Source organism: Nipponia nippon, unplaced genomic scaffold (assembly GCF_047370975.1).
Source record: "Nipponia nippon isolate SJK-2023a ecotype South Korea unplaced genomic scaffold, ASM4737097v1 scaffold_22, whole genome shotgun sequence".
NCBI lineage: Eukaryota > Metazoa > Chordata > Aves > Pelecaniformes > Threskiornithidae > Nipponia > Nipponia nippon.
In genome coordinates this window covers 2,287,243-2,307,215 of record NW_028262339.1, presented here as the reverse complement: position 1 = coordinate 2,307,215, position 19,973 = coordinate 2,287,243, and the positions used below count along the sequence as shown (strand labels likewise).

General features: G+C 40.2%; 1 protein-coding gene across 9 annotated transcripts in view; it reads right to left on the bottom strand.

The window, feature by feature from the left end:
* The window catches only part of LOC104009742 (growth hormone receptor), a 159,749-nt gene that overhangs the window by 72,363 nt on the left and 67,413 nt on the right, over positions 1–19,973 (bottom strand). For 5 of the 9 annotated variants that reach the window (XM_087760382.1, XM_087760381.1, XM_087760385.1 and 2 more), the window contains one exon: positions 13,911–13,999. The exons of the other annotated variants lie outside the window; for them this stretch is intronic. The gene's annotated coding sequence lies outside the window, so the exon portion shown is untranslated. The remainder of the gene's footprint in view (positions 1–13,910; positions 14,000–19,973) is intronic. 9 annotated transcript variants of the gene reach the window in all.

The following is a 19,973-nucleotide window of genomic DNA, read 5'->3' as shown; positions in this document are numbered from 1 at the left end:
ATTGTACCATGCCCCCAAAAGCTCATGAGGTGTCCATATGTAGTAGGGCGAAAACATACATACCATGGATTACAACCTGATGGTTTACAACCACGTCAATGGAGCACAGAGATTACTAGAGGCCTTCAAAAGCAAAGCTACAACACCAAAATGAACATGAACACTGAAACAATGGTCAAGCATCGGCTTCTTGTTCTGTGGCATGAAATTGCCAAGATATACTGACACCCCAGCTCAGTGAGGCAGCAGAGAGTAATAGCTCCACTTTTACATTTGACCATAAATTGGTATGACAAACCTTTATTGTACACTGGAGAATTTTCAATTAGACATTTTCTTTTTTCATTTAACAGGAGAATAAATCAGTAGTGCCCAAACAACCAAGCCCACTAATGAGTAATAATATCTAAGTGGGTGTTACTGATTAACACAACCAATTCTGTCAAATCTGGGTACCAACAAATAGTCTCCTAGCAGAGTTAGCAAAGTTTGAATTTAGTCAGAAACTGTAAAACACAAGCACACTGAGTATGTAAAATTATGTTAACATTGAATTTAAAAGACAATTCCTTCCTTAATTTTCTTACCCCAAGAGAACAGACTGACTCACACTGCAGAAAAAACATAATTATTACCAACTCCAGGTTTCTCATTCATGCTGTTTAATACAAAACTTGGAAAATCAAAAGGTATTTCTCCCATCCTCATTAACACAACTGCTCAATAATTCTCAAGTTTCAGGCTCAGTACAGGAGGAATTTATTCCAACTGCTCTAGGCTAGTACAGTCTAACCTAGACCTGCAAAGGCAAGCCAGGAGACACTCCCCATGGCACCTGTGCCACCGCAATGCTCGCGCACCCTGAGGCCAGTTTGAGCGGGCACAGGGCAGCAGGAAGGGCACTGCAGGTGTGACTGGCTGCACGGAGAGAAGAGCTGGGGGAACTCTGGGGACCTGCCAAGCACCAGGCAGGGCTTTCCCCTGGCCAAACAGACATGGGTCTTTCAAAAAGTGACTCCCCTGTTCTCAAGTGAACAGGGAGGAATGAAACCATATGGTGAGGCTGGATGCACGTTAGCAAGGACTTGGGGCCAGTGTGAGAGTGAGGCAGCCTGGGGAGCAGGACCCAGGAGTAGTGGAAGGCTGCAGCTGCTGGAGTACACAGGGCTGGGAAAAAGTTCATAAAGCAATTACAGGCCAACAATCCTCCTACTCTCAGAGAGGAGCTACACTGGCACAGCACGAGGTTCATCTGAACACATCTATGTTTTTAGCTAGCTCAATTGTTCCCCTGCTCCATCTGTATTCTTGTTTAAAGGATTCTTATTGTCTCTTATTAATAAATAAATCTTTTACAAAATGCTTCTCTGTATTTGCCAATTCCTCTCCTCTTACACTATTTCCACCCTGTTGAACAGTCCCCCCTCCCCTTCAGCCCTTCTACTTTCTCCCTAAAGTTTTGTTTTCTCTTTCACAGGCCTGAGCACAATGTCACTTTATTTACAACCCTCCTGCTCTCTCCCTGTCGCAATACCCAGACATCCCATGCTGCCTCCATATTCATGCATCCCTGTTCTGTGTTCACCAGCCTCTGCTGATTTTCCCACCACTCTTCTCCAGACTTTCCTACTTCTTCCTGCCTAATGACAGCTACAAGAAAAACCCAAACCCTCACAGGAGTTCTCCTGTGAGAACAAATGTCATCAACAGAATCAGTCATTCAGAGCACATCTGTGAACAGAGTTTCAATTTTCATAACCGCACCAAACAACTCTGTGGTTGGACCGGGTTCAGTCCCCATGTGCAGCCATCACAGCATGGCTATCCCTTCCATCCCTGTGCTGTGACTAGCAGCCATCTCAGCTTTGTCCAAGGAAGAGTGGTTTGACAGCCAGAGCACCAACCTAGGAGCCTGGAAATACATCCCAGAGGTCAACAATCATGTTGAACTTCAATAAGGTCTTGCTGCTGCAGATAAAAACAATCCCATTCCAGTACTGCTCTTCCTCTTGCGCTGGCAGACTTGTTTACATACCTCCACACAGTGAACTCCATCAGGAAACTGTTCCAGTTAAAATGAATCTGTAAACATTTATTGTAACAAGTCTGTTTGGTGACTGGGTTTATCAGGACTCCACAAAGACGCACCCTGGGAGCAGAGCCGGGGCAGCACAGGCATGGGAGTGAGCAGCCAGGGTGGAGGGGAGGACACAGCCACCCCTCCAGCAGCAGCAGCTACCACTTGTTTAAGAGCAATTCTATAATTATTGTGACAGTTCCTGCTTAGCCACAGTCCTTGACTAAAACATCTAGCTGTCTGAAACGGGGCATGGAATTAATTTAGGTTCCTAAACCCTAAAGGTGACCAAAATCACAGCTTAATCCCTTAGTTTTTGCTAGTAAAATGCAATATAGAAACAAACAATGCTTCTTCTGTGGATTCTCACAAATGCCACTATCTTGGCAAGGCAAAGCAATAGAGTGTCTCTGCTCTGCCTAAATCCAAATGGGATCCTCCAACGAGTTATCCATCCAGACAAGTTGCATGTGGGAGAAAAATCCAACAGGTGTACTCTGAACATGCCCAATACGGACAGGACTGAGCTCAAAAATGGTGAATGCTCTCATTTGAAAATACAGAAATTATGGTTGGGCCATGCTCCACCCTTTGTAGAATAGCCTCTGGAAACAGCAAGTTGTGCTACCCTCCTTGGAGCTCAAACCCAGAGCCCTTGGGACACGGCTCGTACTCAAGGTCTCTCCTAGGCAAAAGGAACTCTGCAAGAGGTTTGAAGCACCAGGGACTATGTGACCTCTCTGTGTCCAGCACATATACCAAAAGCTCTGCTGAGCTGCAGGTAAGACTACCACTTCTAGAAGTACTGGAGGCCAAGGGAGCTACACCACTGCGGCTCTGGTCTTGTGGGAGAAAATCTGGTGCAAAGCAGGAGCTGCCCCATCACAATACCACTTTTGGTGGTACAGAACAAAATTTCTGAGAGAAGAGTCCTCTGAAGTGCCTTCTGCCCCACCATCAGACAACTACTGCCTTGCAAAAAGTTCTCACAAATCTGTTTTGTAACCACCCACTGTTGTTCCTCTAAGACACTCTTGCAAGCTCGCTGCCAACAAGAACAGTATTGTTCAGAGGCTGCAACGTTAACCTAGCAAGAGACTGCTTCTCTATCGGTTTTAGGACAAAACTGACCTTTTACAATCTAGTAATATCTATCTCCTAACAGCTACCCCTGTATGTGTATGAAAGACAAATGCCACTAATAAAGTCCCTGTTATTTAACAGAAAAAAAAAAAAATCAGTGTCTGTAATACACACTATTCTAAGGAATAATAGTCTATATCTTACCCAACTCCAGCAGTTTGCAAGAACAGAGAGCTAAAACCAGAAAAAAAATACAGCAGCTGACTGTCCTCAAGGCAGCTGAAACTTGACCACAGGAACATTTGGCTAGAGGTCAGCTCAGGCTAATTGCTTCAGTACAGAAAGGGAGCCAGGAGTTATAAAAAGGATAAAAAAAGTTCCTGGCCCTTTTCTATAGCAATGTTGGAGTAAGATCAATCACAAGTGATTTTAAACATGACGTCTCACCAGTGGGACGTGAACATAGTCAGCATAAACAGGGGAAACTGGGCTAAGAAAATCCCTGAGAAAAGAAATTGTTTAGTTACAGCATACTGAGTGGTTTGCATCTACTCTGGTAAGGTAACAATGTTAACACTCAGAGTAAACCATAAGGAATTTTGCTTATAAACAAAACTGTTATTTGAGATGAGATTTTTACATTTAGATAGCTCCTGAACCTGAAAGGACAAAGACCTGAAGGAAAGAGGAGATTACACTACATTAAACTGCACCTAAGAAGGGATTTCTGCTTTTGCCGTCTCCGTTAACTCACTGTACTCCAAATAAATACGACAAAGTTTTTCCCCTGTAACCTCCTCCAGTTTAGCTTTGCTTGCCAAAGCAGCACACGTGCAGCTAGTCTAGAACCAAAGGTGGCCTCTCTGCTGCAAACCAAACCACAAAATTAATGAGCAAAGGATTAACCGAAGGAGCTTTTCTGTACATTGCTATGTTTCATCATTCCATCAGATCACAAACAGGCAAGGGCACAAGAACTTGCAATACAGATGAATACACACCAATATACACACCAATACTTCCACCACCAAGTAAGAATGAGTGCTGAGAAGGGAATGTAACTCCTGGATCTCAAGCTGTGCTGAACCATATTTATGCAACTACCAAATACATATGTACATGCCCTTGCAGAACTTTTCTGGGGGAAAAGGCCTTTATTTTTCACAGTGCAGATATTCCTTACAAGCTATCTCACGGCAAGATTAGTGACACCAAGAGAAAATCTTTCTGTGCTTGTGTAAAAACATTCACACCGGTTTGGCTGATCATGCATAGCTGAAATCACTTTGCCTGCTTACCCTCATTCCCCTGAATGCCAACAGGACAGAGACATTCTGCAGATGAAAACTGCCACGGACCTAAAGACTTAGAATCATAGAATCGTCAAGGTTGGAAAAGACCCTTAAGATCATCGAGTCCAACTGTCAACCTATCACTGCCAAGTCCATCTATACCATGTCCTCAAGCACCACATCTATCCGTTCTTTAAATATCTCCAGGGATGGAGACTCAACCACTTCCCTGGGCAACCTGTTCCAATGCTTGACCACCCTCTCGGTGAAGAAGTTTTTCCTAATGTCTAACCTAAACCTCCCCTGGCGCAGCTTGAGGCCGTTTCCTCTCGTCCTATCACTCATTACTAGGGAGAAGAGACCAACCCCCACCTTGCTACAACCTCCTTTCAGGGAGTTGTAGAGAGCAACTTCTTTCCTTGCTTGCTGATATTACAGCTTGATTGAGCCATCAGCAGCACTTGGATGAATGTTTGTTTTTATAGAACCCTTGTCAGTGCTATATACTCAGCCATGTTAAGAAACAGAAATAAATTGTCTCTGATATAACAGACCATTCACCTAGTGTGTGTGGTAATCTGGGATATGAAAAGAACAAGGAATACCACAGAAGCTGAAATTATGTATTGCAAATTTAAAAAAAAAATCTCATAAAGGGCACATTTCTGGAAAAAAAACCTGAAACAAATATCACCACCCACAAAAAAAACCCCAACCCAACAACAAAAAGACAGTACCGCTGGAAAAGAATGAAGGACTCTGGCATAAAGCTGCAATTATTATGCATGCTTTAATGCAAATTTGGGGATTATTAAAAGGTATATCTTTATGACAAACTAAAACTATGGAACAGAGGCAATTTTATATTACTAATTAGAGCTCTATGTAAACTAAATAATTTATAATAGCTTTAAGTATTAAAATTGGAAAGGGAATCTATTAAAATAATTGCTCATTTCAGATTTAGAAAAACTGATTTTTTTTCCTGAAACAAACTTTTCATTTTGGAATAGCTTCATTTTAACACCAAATTTACTTATATTTCAACTGTAATAGGCACCTTCAATACTTTTACCAGTGCTGATTTCTTTTTCCCATGGATAGATGTGTCATCTAATTACTCTTATTTAAACTGGTAACAGGCCAAATGGTTGTCAGTTCTTAGATGTGGTTAAGGAGCCCTTCAGTGAATCTGGAGTTTGGACATTGCTCTGGGCTTGTACTGAAAGCTGTTCCAGATTAATCCAGCTATAAAGTCATACTCCAAGAACTGGGCTAGGAAGGCCAAGGATGGCTGTGGCATATGGTGTATCAATTCTTTATTTACAATAAAATCTGTCATGCTTTTACAACAGTAACCTAATAAACCAGGCATATACAGGGAGGATCTTAACTATAAAACTAGGAGATCATCTCTATCAGAAGACGATTTCTAAAAGAGAACTAAAGTTATAATCTTAAGTTTCTGTCTACCACATAGATAGAAAATTTTGAACTTAGAAAAGACTTAATTGCTTTGTTTGCCTTTCAACTCCCAAAAGACATCAAAGCAGTAAATAGATGCATCTCAGCTGAAAGAAATTGCAACATTCAGCTGCTATCATACAGATGTGAATTGTTGAGTTAATACTCAGCTTTACATGTACTTGTATCATTAAAGATGTGGTGGGTTGACCCTGGCTGGATGCCAGGGGCCCACCAAAGCTGCTCTATCACTCCCCTCCTCAGCTGGACAGGGGAGAGAAAATATATCAAAAGGCTCATGGGTCGAGATAAGGACAGGGAGAGATGATTCACCAATTACCGTCACAGGCAAAACAGACTCGACTTCGGGAAATTAGTTTAATTTATTACCAAACAAATCGGAGTAAGGTAATGAGAAAAAAACCCCTAAATCTTAAAACACCTTCCCCCCACCCCTCCCTTCTTCCCAGGCTCAACTTCACTCCCGAGTTCTCTACCTCCTCCCCCAGAGGCACAGGGGGATGGGGAATGGGGGTTGCAGTCAGTTCATCACATGTTTTCTTTGCTGCTCCTTCCTCCTCAGGGGGAGGACTCCTCACACTCTTCCCCTGCTCCAGCGTGGGGTCCCTCCCATGGGAGACAGACCTCCACGAACTTCTCCATCATGAGTCCTTCTCATGGGCTGCAGTTCTTCATGAACTGCTCCAGCATGGGTCCTTTCCACAGGGTGCGGTCCTTCAGGAACAGACTGCTCCAGCATGGGTCCTTTCCACAGGGTGCGGTCCTTCAGGAACAGACTGCTCCAGCATGGGTCCCCCATGGGGTCACAAGTCCTGCCAGCAAACCTGCTCCAGCGTGGGCTCCTCTCTCTCCACAGGTCCTGCCAGGAGCCTGTTCCAGTGCATGGGCTTCCCACGGGATCACAGCCTCCTTTGGGCGCATCCAACTGCTCTGGTGTGGGGTCCTCCACAGGCTCCAAGTGGATATCTGCTCCACCGTGGACCTCCATGGGCTGCAGGGGGACAGCCTGCCTCACCATGATCTTCACCATGGGCTGCAGGAGAATCTCTGCTCCGGCACCTGGAGCACCTCCTTCCCCCTCCTTCTTCACTGGCCTTGGTGTCTGCAGAGTTGTTGCTCTCACATATTCTCACTCCTCTCTCCGGCTGCTGTTTTTGCACAGTAAGTTTTTTTTCCCTTTCTCAAATATGTTATCCCAGAGGTGCTACCACCATTGCTGATTGGCTCGGCCTTGGCCAGTGGTGAGGTCTGTCTTGGAGCTGGCTGGCATTGGCTCTATTGGACATAGGGGAAGCTTCTAGCAGCTTCTTACAGAAGCCACCCCTGTAGCCCCCCCCCCCCCTTGCCACACAAATGCAATACAGGATCCAGGCCTGTTTATGACAGTGGTAATTCTTTCAGGCTATAAACACTTTTCTCAACCACAGTGGTAATTTTTCCTAGGCTTTTTTTATGGTGTTTTTTTTTAATTATTTAGATAACAGTCATTGAAAAGACAAAATTCACCTCTTTCTTTGTTATTTGTACAATAAACTGCAAAGGAAAGTGAGAGAATTTCTCTGTATGAGCAAAAAGTATATTCCAGTTTGTTTAAAGAAGTACAATGCATCATTTTAATGTCAAATATTATGATAAGAAAGGAAAAAGAAATGTTTGAGTCTGTATCTAGAACCCAGCCCCTAGTAATATCAACTAAAAAAAAAAGGTTTTTTTACCCGAAGAAAAACATTTCACTGAGATAATTATTCACACTTTACATAGAGATTATATGATATTCCCAGTGCTGTAAAACATTTATGTGTCAGTGTAAAAAGAAAAAGAAAAAAAAGTAGCTCTTCAGTGTCTTGCTAGCACTAAAGTTTAAATCCCATCAGGACTCAGCAGTGTGACCCCAATCCAGCAAAGCAGTTAAAGTCTTTAAGCAGGCAAGGTTATGTATTTAACATGAGAACATGGCTAAATAATTCCCCTAGCACAGCCAAACTTTTTCTTCCAGGGCAAACATCTTCAAGAAGCTGTAAAATTTAAGTTCAAGACCCTGATATTTATCCTAGACTAATGGAACTATTTAACAGTTCATTACTATGGGACAAATTACTTACATGGTTTAATCACATGCTAAATTATTCATGTGCTGCTAAGCAGATTAAAGACTACACAACAAAACCTGTATGGCATTTAGGAAGTCATTAATTTAAATACTGGATTAAGTGAAAATTGGTAAATGACAGACAAAGGACTGGAGCAGGATTTCTGGATGGCCACTCATGACTCAGAATACTCACATATTTACTATCACTTGGTCAACATACAAAGATTAATCAGCTTGACAGAAGGTATAGCTTAAACAGTGCATTTTAAATTGATGCAGTTTTGTATTTCCTGAAATTCATATCAGTTTAAGATATGATTTATACTGATTTAATTTGCATCTGTAATTTACAGATTGAAGCTGTCTGGTTTAAACTGATGTAGAGTTAGCATATGAGTGCATCTATTCAACACAATTGTTTTTCAAAATAATTTCAAGTAAAATTCTCTGTTTAAGAAGTTCTCTGTTAATGAGAAACAATATGATTGCAATTGCTTTCCATCTATCCTCTGTAAGATCATACCAGTATTGTCCCCTGGCCCTATTCTCTGCTGATTTGTGCTTTAAGTCCGTACAAATCTGAATGAAAGCTGTGTGTATCTACCAAAAAAGTAGCTTACTGCATTCAACAACCGCATAAAACACTTTGTATAGCCATGTACAAAGATTTTGAGCTAGATCCTTAATTGTGTAAATCAGCACAAAGTTGAAAGAGGTACTGAATGATACCAACATGGGGAGAAGATTATTCAGTATTTTTACATGCAGCACTGCCAAAGCAAGTTTTCATGAGGTAAGTAATAACTTGTTAAGAAATGCTGATTTCTGTTCAAACCTTTCATAAAACTATAAAAAGTCAGTTAACTTCTCCCTCCACTTGCATTGGTAAGATCTGGAAATTAAAATACCAAACTTTTAAGCTTAAAGTATGTTTTGATGAAGCATCTCACATACAAAAATAGACTATGTCCACACTTACCAAAGTGGTTTAAAAACACATCAGCATTTTTAGATACCATCCAAACAGGATCTCTAGAACCTATAAACTGAACCAATCACTTCTGATACACATTTTTATGATACAGCTGTCAATGACACCTTTTAAGCCAAGAGCCATAGATGTATGCTGTTATTGTTTTAATCAGAGATTCTTCCATGGTTAGTGTGTCCAGTATTTCCAAATACAGAGAGAGAAATCAGCTCATTTCACTACCTGAATTTATTCAAAGTCAATGTAATGTATATACTGGGTACACTACTTTTTTTTTTTTTTTTTAAGGCCTTCAAGCAACTTTTCTTCCAGATCACATTTTGAATCATATCGTGGCATTATTTTAGCCATTTCAATTATCACAGGTCCTGAAACAATTCTTCACAAGGAAGGAACAGAAGTGGGTTTTGATTTGTGTACATGTGCTTGTATACACTGAATTCGCACATATGCACACACGTATATTTGCGCTTTGCTGAAATACGAAGGTTTAACTTTACTGGTATTCAGCTGATTATTTGTATCCCCATGAGAGGGGGAGGTTCCACCCCATGAGGCAGGTGAGCGCAAGGTAGAAGACAAAAGATCTGATGATAAAGAAGTACGGGAAGCCTTGGGGAAAGCCTTTTTCCCCCCATTGGAGAGGTCAGAGGATATGTGACACAGGATCCAGAACAGGCTTGGAGAGTGAGTTGGAGATGAGAGAGTGATTATTAAGGAAGTGGAGACAAATGGATTGCACAGTGGGTTATCAAGCCAGCCTGACTTTTAAGGGGAATAAATTGAACAGCCATGCCTGGTAATCTCTAGAGTTAGTGACCTATTTAACAGTTACTAGTTTAGTGAACATTAATATCTCCCAGTTAATCTTCTAAGTGGACACCTGCAGCTAGCATAGCACTACAAGGAAGACTATATTCTGGAATAAGCAAGGTAAAGGGAGATGCCAGGTTGCAACTAAAAAATTCACATTGGAACCTGAAAGAGCTCAGTCAGTCCCAATGCCCAACATTTCCCCTGAGAAAACCCTACCGATGAAGAAATTAAGAAGTGTCTGCAAAATAAGCAATAGAAACAGCCATACTAATTTTAAACATAATTTGCCAAATTTATTTCTAAAAAGGTCTTTTAATGCTGTCAGACAATGTTTTCCATCAGCAAATCCTGAAGCAGTCTGCAGTGGGGGTCAGTGGCATTATCCATTTTACAGATGGGGAAACGGAGACACCGGGAAGAAGAGCGGTTTGCCTGCATTTACACCACAGCCCAGCAGCAGAGTAAGGCATGGACTGCAACCCTGTCCAATGTTTTACCTACCACAGAACATTAAAGAGTCTTGTGAATTTATTGCCAGCCATCTTAGCATCACAAATAAAGCTGTAGTGGACCAAAAAAAAAAAACCCAAAACCAAAAACAAATAACAAACTAATAATTTGCATTAAGAGAGAAAGAATTGCAATTAAGAGAAAGACCAGCTCATCTGAAACTCTCAAGCAACTAGCAAAACTTTCTTAATAAGTGTATAGCTCTATTTTACAAACAATAGGAATGAACCATGCTCTTTGGCTATGGTAACTACAAGACAGCATGGTGGATGTAAACCTCTTCCTCCACATTTATCACTCCTAAAATGTCAGAGACTAATACAATCACAGTTCTACATTGTAACCTTTGTTTTTAGATATCACAGATAAAACACATGAACTCTAAATTGATTGACTTCAAAAGGGATACTCTGCAATGTACACTACAAACAACAGAGCTGCTCAGTGCAAGGCCGGCTGGCTGGCTGCGGAGAACACGTCTGCTTCCACTGATGTTAGAACTCCCTCCCCTGCAGGAACTCCATCACGTTGCCAACTATCTTATTAAGAAAGTGAAACTTTGGAGCAGATTCAACTGGTTTTTATTAAAACAGACTAGTGCATTCACATTTTTCCTGTTATTGTTATTTTACACAGGACCATGAAGAAATAGATGTTTACAGACAAAATTCACAAGATATCTGTCCTGAGGAACACCTGAGAGCCTGAGCCTTCACCCACCACTATCACAAGTATTGCTCAGACTCATACTGATTTTGTGAGGGCTATTCACAAAAATAAATCCCATACCAATCTAGATCTCAGGACTTATATTAGACACACAGTACAATAAAAACGAGCAGACTAAAGGGGAGGACATTGTACTGTAGCCACAGAGAGTTTTGTAAAACCCTGCTGGGGGCCCTCCTGATCTAGCACGATACCGATCTCTGAAGCCTGACCAGCAGTCTTGCCTCAATACCCATTTTTATACTGAAATAGGGAGCAAGGCTGCTTGCACAGGAGCCTGTCAGCAAAAGTCTTAGCAACTGGCTCTCTCCCCTTTAATCAGTGTATCAGTAATCATCCCACTCAACACTGGGCCCTGCGGACTAAACTGCAGTCTTTTCAGTCTCACCCCTGTGACCATGTGTGGAAACTGTCGGCATAGAAGGCAAAGAGTATGACTGTTCCTTTTTGTGGTTCTTACACTGAATAAGTTCAATATCACCAGGAACTTTATTTTTGGAGAGATAAAAGGCTTCCATTTTTAGAAAAACCTTACCATATAAAAAAGTCTTTTTTTTTTTTTAAAGAAATCATTAATGATATCTGCTGCTCCTAAAATGTATGACACTTACCAATCACACTTGAATCCTGTATAAGCAATCATGTTCACAATAAGCATGACGAGACTGACTTCTCTTAGGTTCTACTACAAAGTAGTAGAATTTTTAAGGAAAGAATGCAACACATTCATTTAGGATAAACAAAAACCTCATTCAGAGTAGAACACTTAGTCTAGAAAATGTGCAGATGAACATTTCCCACAGTGCATAATGCATTAAATGTCTCAATTTCACAGAAGAGCTGAGCAGTAAACTTGCCTCCAGATGACTGAGTCTAGGGCTGGTATTGCCAAACATGTATTAAAAGGTAAATATATAAAGGATCAGCCATTAATCAATCTACATGGGGACAGTTATCACATGTCCAATTCTTAATCTAAAACTAACTTGGTATAGGTAATATAAATTACAGACATGTAATTTTCAAGATATCTGGTCAGCATAATTTCCCCTCCCCTATGATCACATTATCCTTGGAGTTAGTCCCTGTTCCCTGTGCCAAAATGTTCTTTACGTCTAGTTAGTGGCAAATACCAAGTGAGAAAGCACCACAGAAATTATTTTTACCACCCAGGGATCCACTATCCCAAACCCAGGGTCACACTTAAATGCAAAGAGTTTGAACTCTCCTTGGTAATGCCACGTTAATATGGAATCAAATATGACATGTGCTGTGTGAGTAACAGCATTTCCTAAGGATTGGGATGCTGTGGTCCTTCCTGGAAGTTAAGAAGTATTAGCCTTCATTTACAAATAGGAAACAAACACAACGAGGTTACAGAGGGTGGCAGAACCACTGAGTGAGCCAGTGGTGGAGCTCCGAAGCAAGGCCAGACCCCGCGTCCAAGCTGTGTGCTCTAAGTGCTAGACACACTTCTTGCACCACTGCTTGTAGAGGAATAAAGAACGGGCAGCTTAGCTAGGGAATGACCAGCTTGCTTGGCACAGAAAGCCAATAAAACAGAGCACAGCACAAAACAAGCTTTCTGTATGGTTGTGTTGCTGTGCTTCAGCTATAAAATGAGAGAAGTCATTCATAAATTGTTTTTCAAGTATGCTTAACTTTATATGAGAAGGCACATAACCACAACAAAGAAGGTTTTGGTTGAGGAGGTCCCTAATAACTCTAAGTTATGCCTACTTTACAAACATTTTTACAAGTAACTTTTCACTATCCTGACCTTTTTATTTTCTTAGTGGAATTGGTACATCCTTAGACAAGCCTCCCAAGCAGATTCATGGTTCAATGAATGCATCTAGAGTTCCACCATCTGGTTTTAGAAATGTTAAAAATATGGACATAGGGTGGCAATTTTTACCTGTTGTACCACAACCAAAGCAAAACATCTCTAGAATTTATCTTCTATTTAATAACATTACATTTGTGCACACTTAGACAGGAATAGCCAGTTAAGTCTCATAAAACTGCTATGGTACACAGATAGCAGCTGTAAAGGCTTACGTAATCATTTAACACTAGATAACATCTTTCCAGTTCCACGGCATGAGCAATCATGAGTCTGAATCCCTTATACCACAGCATATTTCTGTGATATTTGATTCAAATTTACCCCACTGTAATCTGATTAAGCTTTCAGTAATACACTCCAGGTATGAATTAGACCCAATACATAAATTCAAACTAGATGTCATTTAAGTGTCATTTAAACCAAGATTTGTTATCTACAATGTTCTAATATGCATTTTCAAGTTTTCTCTCCCTGGAAAACCACAGAATTTTTTCTCCATTTGTTTCAATATTGTGCATTTTAAAAGTCAGGCAATTAATACTTTAAATAACGTGTGTCTTGGTTTCATGGTTAAACCACGACAATGTTCTAAATGGGAAATGTCTCATTAAAATACAGTAAAATAATTTTTCTCTGTCAAGGAAAAATGGCTTTGAAGCACTTCTACCAGTCACTGACCCCTTTGTCTCAAATACTGGCTACTAAAGCTTGGTAGAAATGGGCGTGAAGCCATCAATTTACATCAGAACTAAATTTGACAGCTTTAATTCAAATATTTCTATTGTTTGGGGGAATATTAAAATATGACGATTGGATCCCAATCAGAATTCTGTATACTGCATATTATCATTATCACCTTCTGTAGGAACGGATCATGGGATTTGTGAGGATTACCTGCAGAGCGCTACAGGATACTATTGATCACTCTGCTTAGCCAACATTCATAATAAAGTCACTTGCAGGTAAGATAAAAGTTATCACACTACCTCAAAGGTCAGCAGGGGATGGATGATGCTTCAACGCCTCCCTCAGCTCAACTGAGGGACAATATGACCTTCTCCAGCCATCCCAGCACCTACACAAAATCAGGGGAAACAGAAAACTGATGAGTTCTGCAACAACAAAGGTCACTGACAGCGGGAAGATGACAAAACAAAATCCTAATGGGCATCCTGGCACTGCCCTCCCTCGGGGAAGGCCACCTCAGGAAAGGCCACCAACTGGGCAGTCTACACAATGGCCCTGAGAGGTGCACCTGGGCTTCTCACTCAAACAGCAATGTCTGCCTGAAACCCCTTGTGTCGCTGGGGGCTTGCCGAACTGCAGGATCCCACGCTAACCTTGACATTAGAATGCACAAACATAGATTTAAATGGCAAAGAGAAGTCAGGGTGACTGATCAAGACTCATTTTCAGTGCACATCCACGGTGTAAATCAGCCGGACTGGAAGAAAACTCAGAATTATCAAGAGGAGGGTTTGGATGAATAGTATCTCACTCCTACTACTTTAGACAATAAATTACAGTGTAGTAACTTATAAACTAGTAATTTTAAGAAAGTAGCATTTCCTTTTTCTTTAAAAGGACAGTATGTAACATTCTCAGGAAGATAGCATGCTGTTAAAAAAAAAAAGTATGTCATTTATTATGTTCAGAATTCCTAAGCACATTATCACTCCCATGATATTTAGCACAGCAGCATCATCTAAAATGGTTTTGAGTTAGTAATATTTCTATATTTAAATAAAAATAATATTAATTCAACATGAAAGGTTACTTCTTCCCAAGGATGCAAGTCAGCTTTTTAAAGTATTTTAAAAAGTCACCCCTGGTGCTCACATTAATTGAGTAATTCATAATAATTTGGTTTCTAGTGGGTGGGACTATGAAAAGAAGACCAGATTTCACAGTATCAGGCTCTTTAAACAACCAGAAAAAGGAAGCAGTCTGCAAAAACACAAATATCACCCAAAGAAATGCTGTATACATTCAGACTGAATGCTAGGGCCACATAGCCCTAGCCTTAACAAGAAGAAAGTAATATTTTAAATGAGAGTTTTCCTTGACTGAGTGCTAGCACTGGCTTAAGAAAGAGCAGCAGCAATATTGATTTGTACCCACAGAATTTTTTTTTCCAAAATAAAGGGACAGCTTAGACTGAAACAAAGCTGTAAAGTCTAAGGCAGCTGTTGACTTAAGTGAGCTACCAAGGACTACTGACAAATTCCTGTTTCAAAACACTTGGTAGGGTATTAGCAAGTGGAAATGATCTCCATGTGACAAAGTCAGAATCCTACTACAATAGGAAAGGGAAAATTATTCCCGTAGCCTTTCCAAAATATTTTGAAATCCTGTTCAACAGCAGAAAAGATCTTAGCTACTTTATGGGCAACAAAAGGGAAATGTCTTAACTTCTGATTACCTAATTGTACTCGGAACATTTTGTTTCACTCTTGGTAGCAAGTGGTGATAGCACAGAGACTCCATGCAGTGACACTGTTTATTTGCAATATTGCAGTTTAGAACAAGCCACACAAGCATGAAGACAGTTATATTTGCACTTGGCTCTGACACTTCATTATGTGTGAAAAAGAGGTAGTACTGCACATAAGGTAACAAGCTAGATGTTTAAATGGCAAGCAGCCACCTTTTCAATGATTCTTGGAAAAACTACAACTTCAGCAAAAGGAGAACATAGCTACGTATGAATAAACTATACAGGTGAGGTTTTTTCAGAGACACATTTTTTCTCAGAAACACATTTGTTTATTCTAACCCATGTGGCAAACGAAAGGATTGCAGCACTGAGTTAAGATAGGGCCTATCCAGGACTAGTTTGCTTCCCAAACTAAGAAACAGACTCAGCTCTTTATTGGGATGTCAGGATCTGTGCCCATTTTATCTCCTCAGCACGTCCCATGCTAACGTATCAAAAAATAATAAACTAGAAAAGATGAGATGGATCCAAATGTGCCAAAAGATCTTTTGGTCTTCAGAAGAGCATCTAAGCAAAGACCCAGTGCTGGAAAAATCCTGTCTTTGTGAAACCATTCATGGCATTTTCAGATATAATTCTGCAGCTGGTCTTCAGGCAGACAGGATGAGATGCTTCACTGGGTATCTGGGCAGAAATCTGCTCCCCAGAGAGAGAGCTAACCAAAATTAACCTACTGCTTAAACAGAATGCCTGGGAAGCACATAGGCTCCCAGGAGATTTCAGCCATTAACTTGCAGAAATGAGTTCTCCAGAGAACTTAAAAAATATTTTCAGTGTGGCTTATGTACTGTGCACACAATACATATGAACATAAAAGCTTGAGAAGTTTAGAAGGCAAAGCCAGCTTAATGCTTAGATTCAGAGGAGGCATAATATGCTTGCTCTTTAGTTAGAAAAATTACAACTGAATACTTGTAATAAGCCACACATATATATGTCCACATGAGCTGATGAGAGGGAGTAGGAGTGCTGAGGGAGCTGGTCGGTGTCACTGCAAGGCCACTCTCCATGATCTTTGAAAGGTTGCGGCAACTTGGGGAGGCTCTTCAAGAAGAGCAAGATGGAGAACACTGAGAACTGAGGGCCAGTCAGCCTCACCTTGATTCCTGAGAAGGTGATGGAGCAAATAAACCTGGAAACCATTTTGAAACATACAAAGGACAAGGTGATTGGGAGTAGCCAGCATGGATTTGTGAAAGTGAAATCATACCTGACCAACCTGGTAGCCTTCTACAATGAAATGATTAGCTTGGTGGATAAGAGGAAAACAGAGGATGTTGTTTATCTCGATTTTAGCAAGGCTTTCAACACTGTCTTCTGTAAAATCTTCATTGACAAACTGATGAAGCACAGACTAGATAAGTGGACAGTGAAGTGGACTGAAAACTGGCTGAAATGCCAGGTTCAAAGGGTTGTAATCAGTAGCACAAAGTCCAGCTGAGAGCCAGTCACTAGTGGAGTAGCCCAAGGGTCGATGCTGTGGTCAATGCTGTTTAATATCTTCATTAATGACTTTTTTCACTGTAGAGGTGATCAAACAGTGGAACAGGTTGCTCAGAGAGGTTGTGGAGTCTCCATTTCTGGAGATATTCAAAACCCAACTGGACATAGCCCAGGGCAACTGCATTAATGAAATCCCCACTCTGAGCAGGAAGGTTGGACTAGATGATCTCCAGAGGTCCCTTCCAACCTCAATGATCCTGTGATTCCATGTTTCTGTATATTTATATACAGAATTGAAAAACTGCTGGCAGCAGACAAAAAAAAAGAGGAGGATATCAATGACATGCTTTGGAAGAAAGATGGTAAATTATGGATACCCTATGATTGCATGGGTCATTGAGGAAGGATGGATTATTTCCAAGCAGACACATGACTTAGATTCACAAGTCCTAACAGATTGTTCAGAAGTCCTGCCCCTCCATCATGCTGGGCTACCAACAGATGCATAAGAGGATCTCTGGCATCTGTGATAAACTATTTCCTGAGCGTTTGTGCTCGAAATATTTGGCCTAAGAAATCCTAATTTTCTCTTTATTGTATTCCTCCTGTATTTTATTTTATTTCATTTCCAGTTAAATAACTCTTCTACAACTAAGCTCAAAGGAAGACAAAACATAATTTGCCTGAATTTTATTCTGATTGTATCTGATATGTGATTTATTCGTCTCTCCAGTTTGCATCAGCTGTGATACATGGCACTTGCTTAGAGGCCCAAACTACTTTCTCCTGAACCTGTTTTGAAAATATTTGTCTTAAACAGAAGGAAAAATGGGCTCTTCACATGCATTTTTAAGATTTCTCCAATCAAGTCATTCCATCCTTCTTAAGTTCAAACTTCTTACTACTTCTTACTCCTCGAATATAATGAGGTTTCACATCCTCAGCTGAAATACTTTTTTGCAACTGTGAACTCACTCCTTAAATTCTCTCATCAACTTTTTTCTCTGCACAGGAATTCCCTAAATTCTTTCAAGGAAACACTAACAAAAGCCATCAAAACCTTCCATCGTCTATCCCTATTCCTCTATTCAGATAGCCAAGGCTTTTAACCTGTTTTCCTCCTTTAACCCTTCCACTTGCCTCACCAGCATACCCTGGACGAGGGATCACATTCTTGTTCCAAATCAGAGTCTTTTTTTCACCTCAATCCCTTCATATCCTTAGGAGTCTACCAATAAATCTTGCCCTTCATGTTTTAAACACTTTACTGAACCACATTTCTCTTCTTACAGATTTGACTGTCTTTGCCTCTTTGACATAACAATAACTGGAACATTTTCTTAGCAGCACTAAGCTAAGTAACAACTGATATTTGTTTTGGCACTTGTAGCAGGGATGAAAGGCGAATTTATGTTTTATACTGCATTATGCTTACAAGTATATCTGTGGACAGGATAGCTCAGGAGGTCAGCACTGCAGTCCAAGGCCAAATATAGGAATTAATAAACCTCTTTGGGTTATAAAGAAAACCATCAGCATTGTAAAGGATGTAAACAGACAAGAAGTCCAAACTTTCTAAGTAGGTAGCAATTTCACTTGACATACAAGATAGATCTTGTGGTATCCAGAAAACAGAATTCAGGCTGTCTTCCATGAGTGAAACACTACAGTTAATTATCTACTCGAACTGGAGGAATGCTATGAAGAACTGTTTAGTCAATGTTTATGTAAAGTATTTTGAGATCTGGGCAGCTGGAAATCCAGAACTCTACGCTAGTTGAAACTGTTTCTGACATATCAGTAACTTAAAAGGGAAATTTTCTTGATAAATTAACAGGGAAATACCAAGTATAAGCTGAGAAGAAAGTTGTATTACTGGATTATTGTAGCCAGTTCTCATGTCCACACTTAAAGAGACTAACAAACTCAAAAGAGCAAGGACCTAAAAATGTTATTCAAAGTCTGAGGCATCTTTTTATAATCAAGATAATATCCCCAGTTTATTCAAGAAAAATACGTAACGGATTACTCAACTGTACCTGATAATAACCCGCATTTGGAAGAAGCTATAAATACTAGATTGGTCTTTGATGAAGTAGAAGAGATATTGAAGAATCAAGAATAGAAATAAGGAAAAAATATTTTGCAAGGCTGAAATAAAGAGAAAACTGAAATTTACTAGAGGCTGAAAAAAAAAAAATCTCCATCACTTCAACTTGCTTTTCAAGCAAAACAAATTACTGGGTACGAGTTTCTGACCTATGTAACAGAACTACAGAAAATATACCTGGAAAGGACTGCCAGACATCATCTGGTCCATTCCCACTCTTCACAGGCAGATCAATTCTTTCTTGACTCTCATCTCTGCCTACTGGTTTTTTCTGAAGACCAACAAAGACCTGCAAAGATTTTGCAACCTCCCCTGGCAGTCTTTCCCAATGCATGACTATCCTTGCCACTAGGAAAGTTATTCTAATATGTACCCCAAGTCTCTCTTGATGTAATTCAATTCCTCTACTATTTTTCCCCCCATGAGAATGAAGACTAGGTTATTCCCTACCTTTTTTTCATAGTCCTTTACCTACCTGAAGACTGTTATACTTCCCTTCCTCCCTAGATAAAACAAAACAAATTTTTCAACTAAGTTTTCTGGATTGGTGATCATTCTCATAGCTTTCCTCTGGACTCTCTTCAGTTAGCCCAAGTCTGAAATAGCAGTCTATCTGAGGCTTTATGAAAGCTAAGCTGAAAGGATTACCTCATGTAGTTCTCTTTCAGCTTTATACATCCTACTATATCTATGTTTTTGTAAGAGAATGGCATTGTTGACACATGATCAGCCAGCTCCAGATAATTTTCTGCAAAAGTAGAAAGCCTGGCTTTTGAATAATATGATTTCCTTTCCTCTCACAATGTCCCACTCCTTTTTGATTAAACATTTTTAAATATACAAATAAAATATAAAAGCATGGAAACCCAAAACTGTTAATTTTAACAAAAGACTAAAACTACTGCAAGGATAAAAACTGTGGTTCAAGGAACTAGGACTGTAAGAAGGTAGAAGAAAACATTTTTCCAAAAGGAAATATAGAATATTAAGAAAATCACC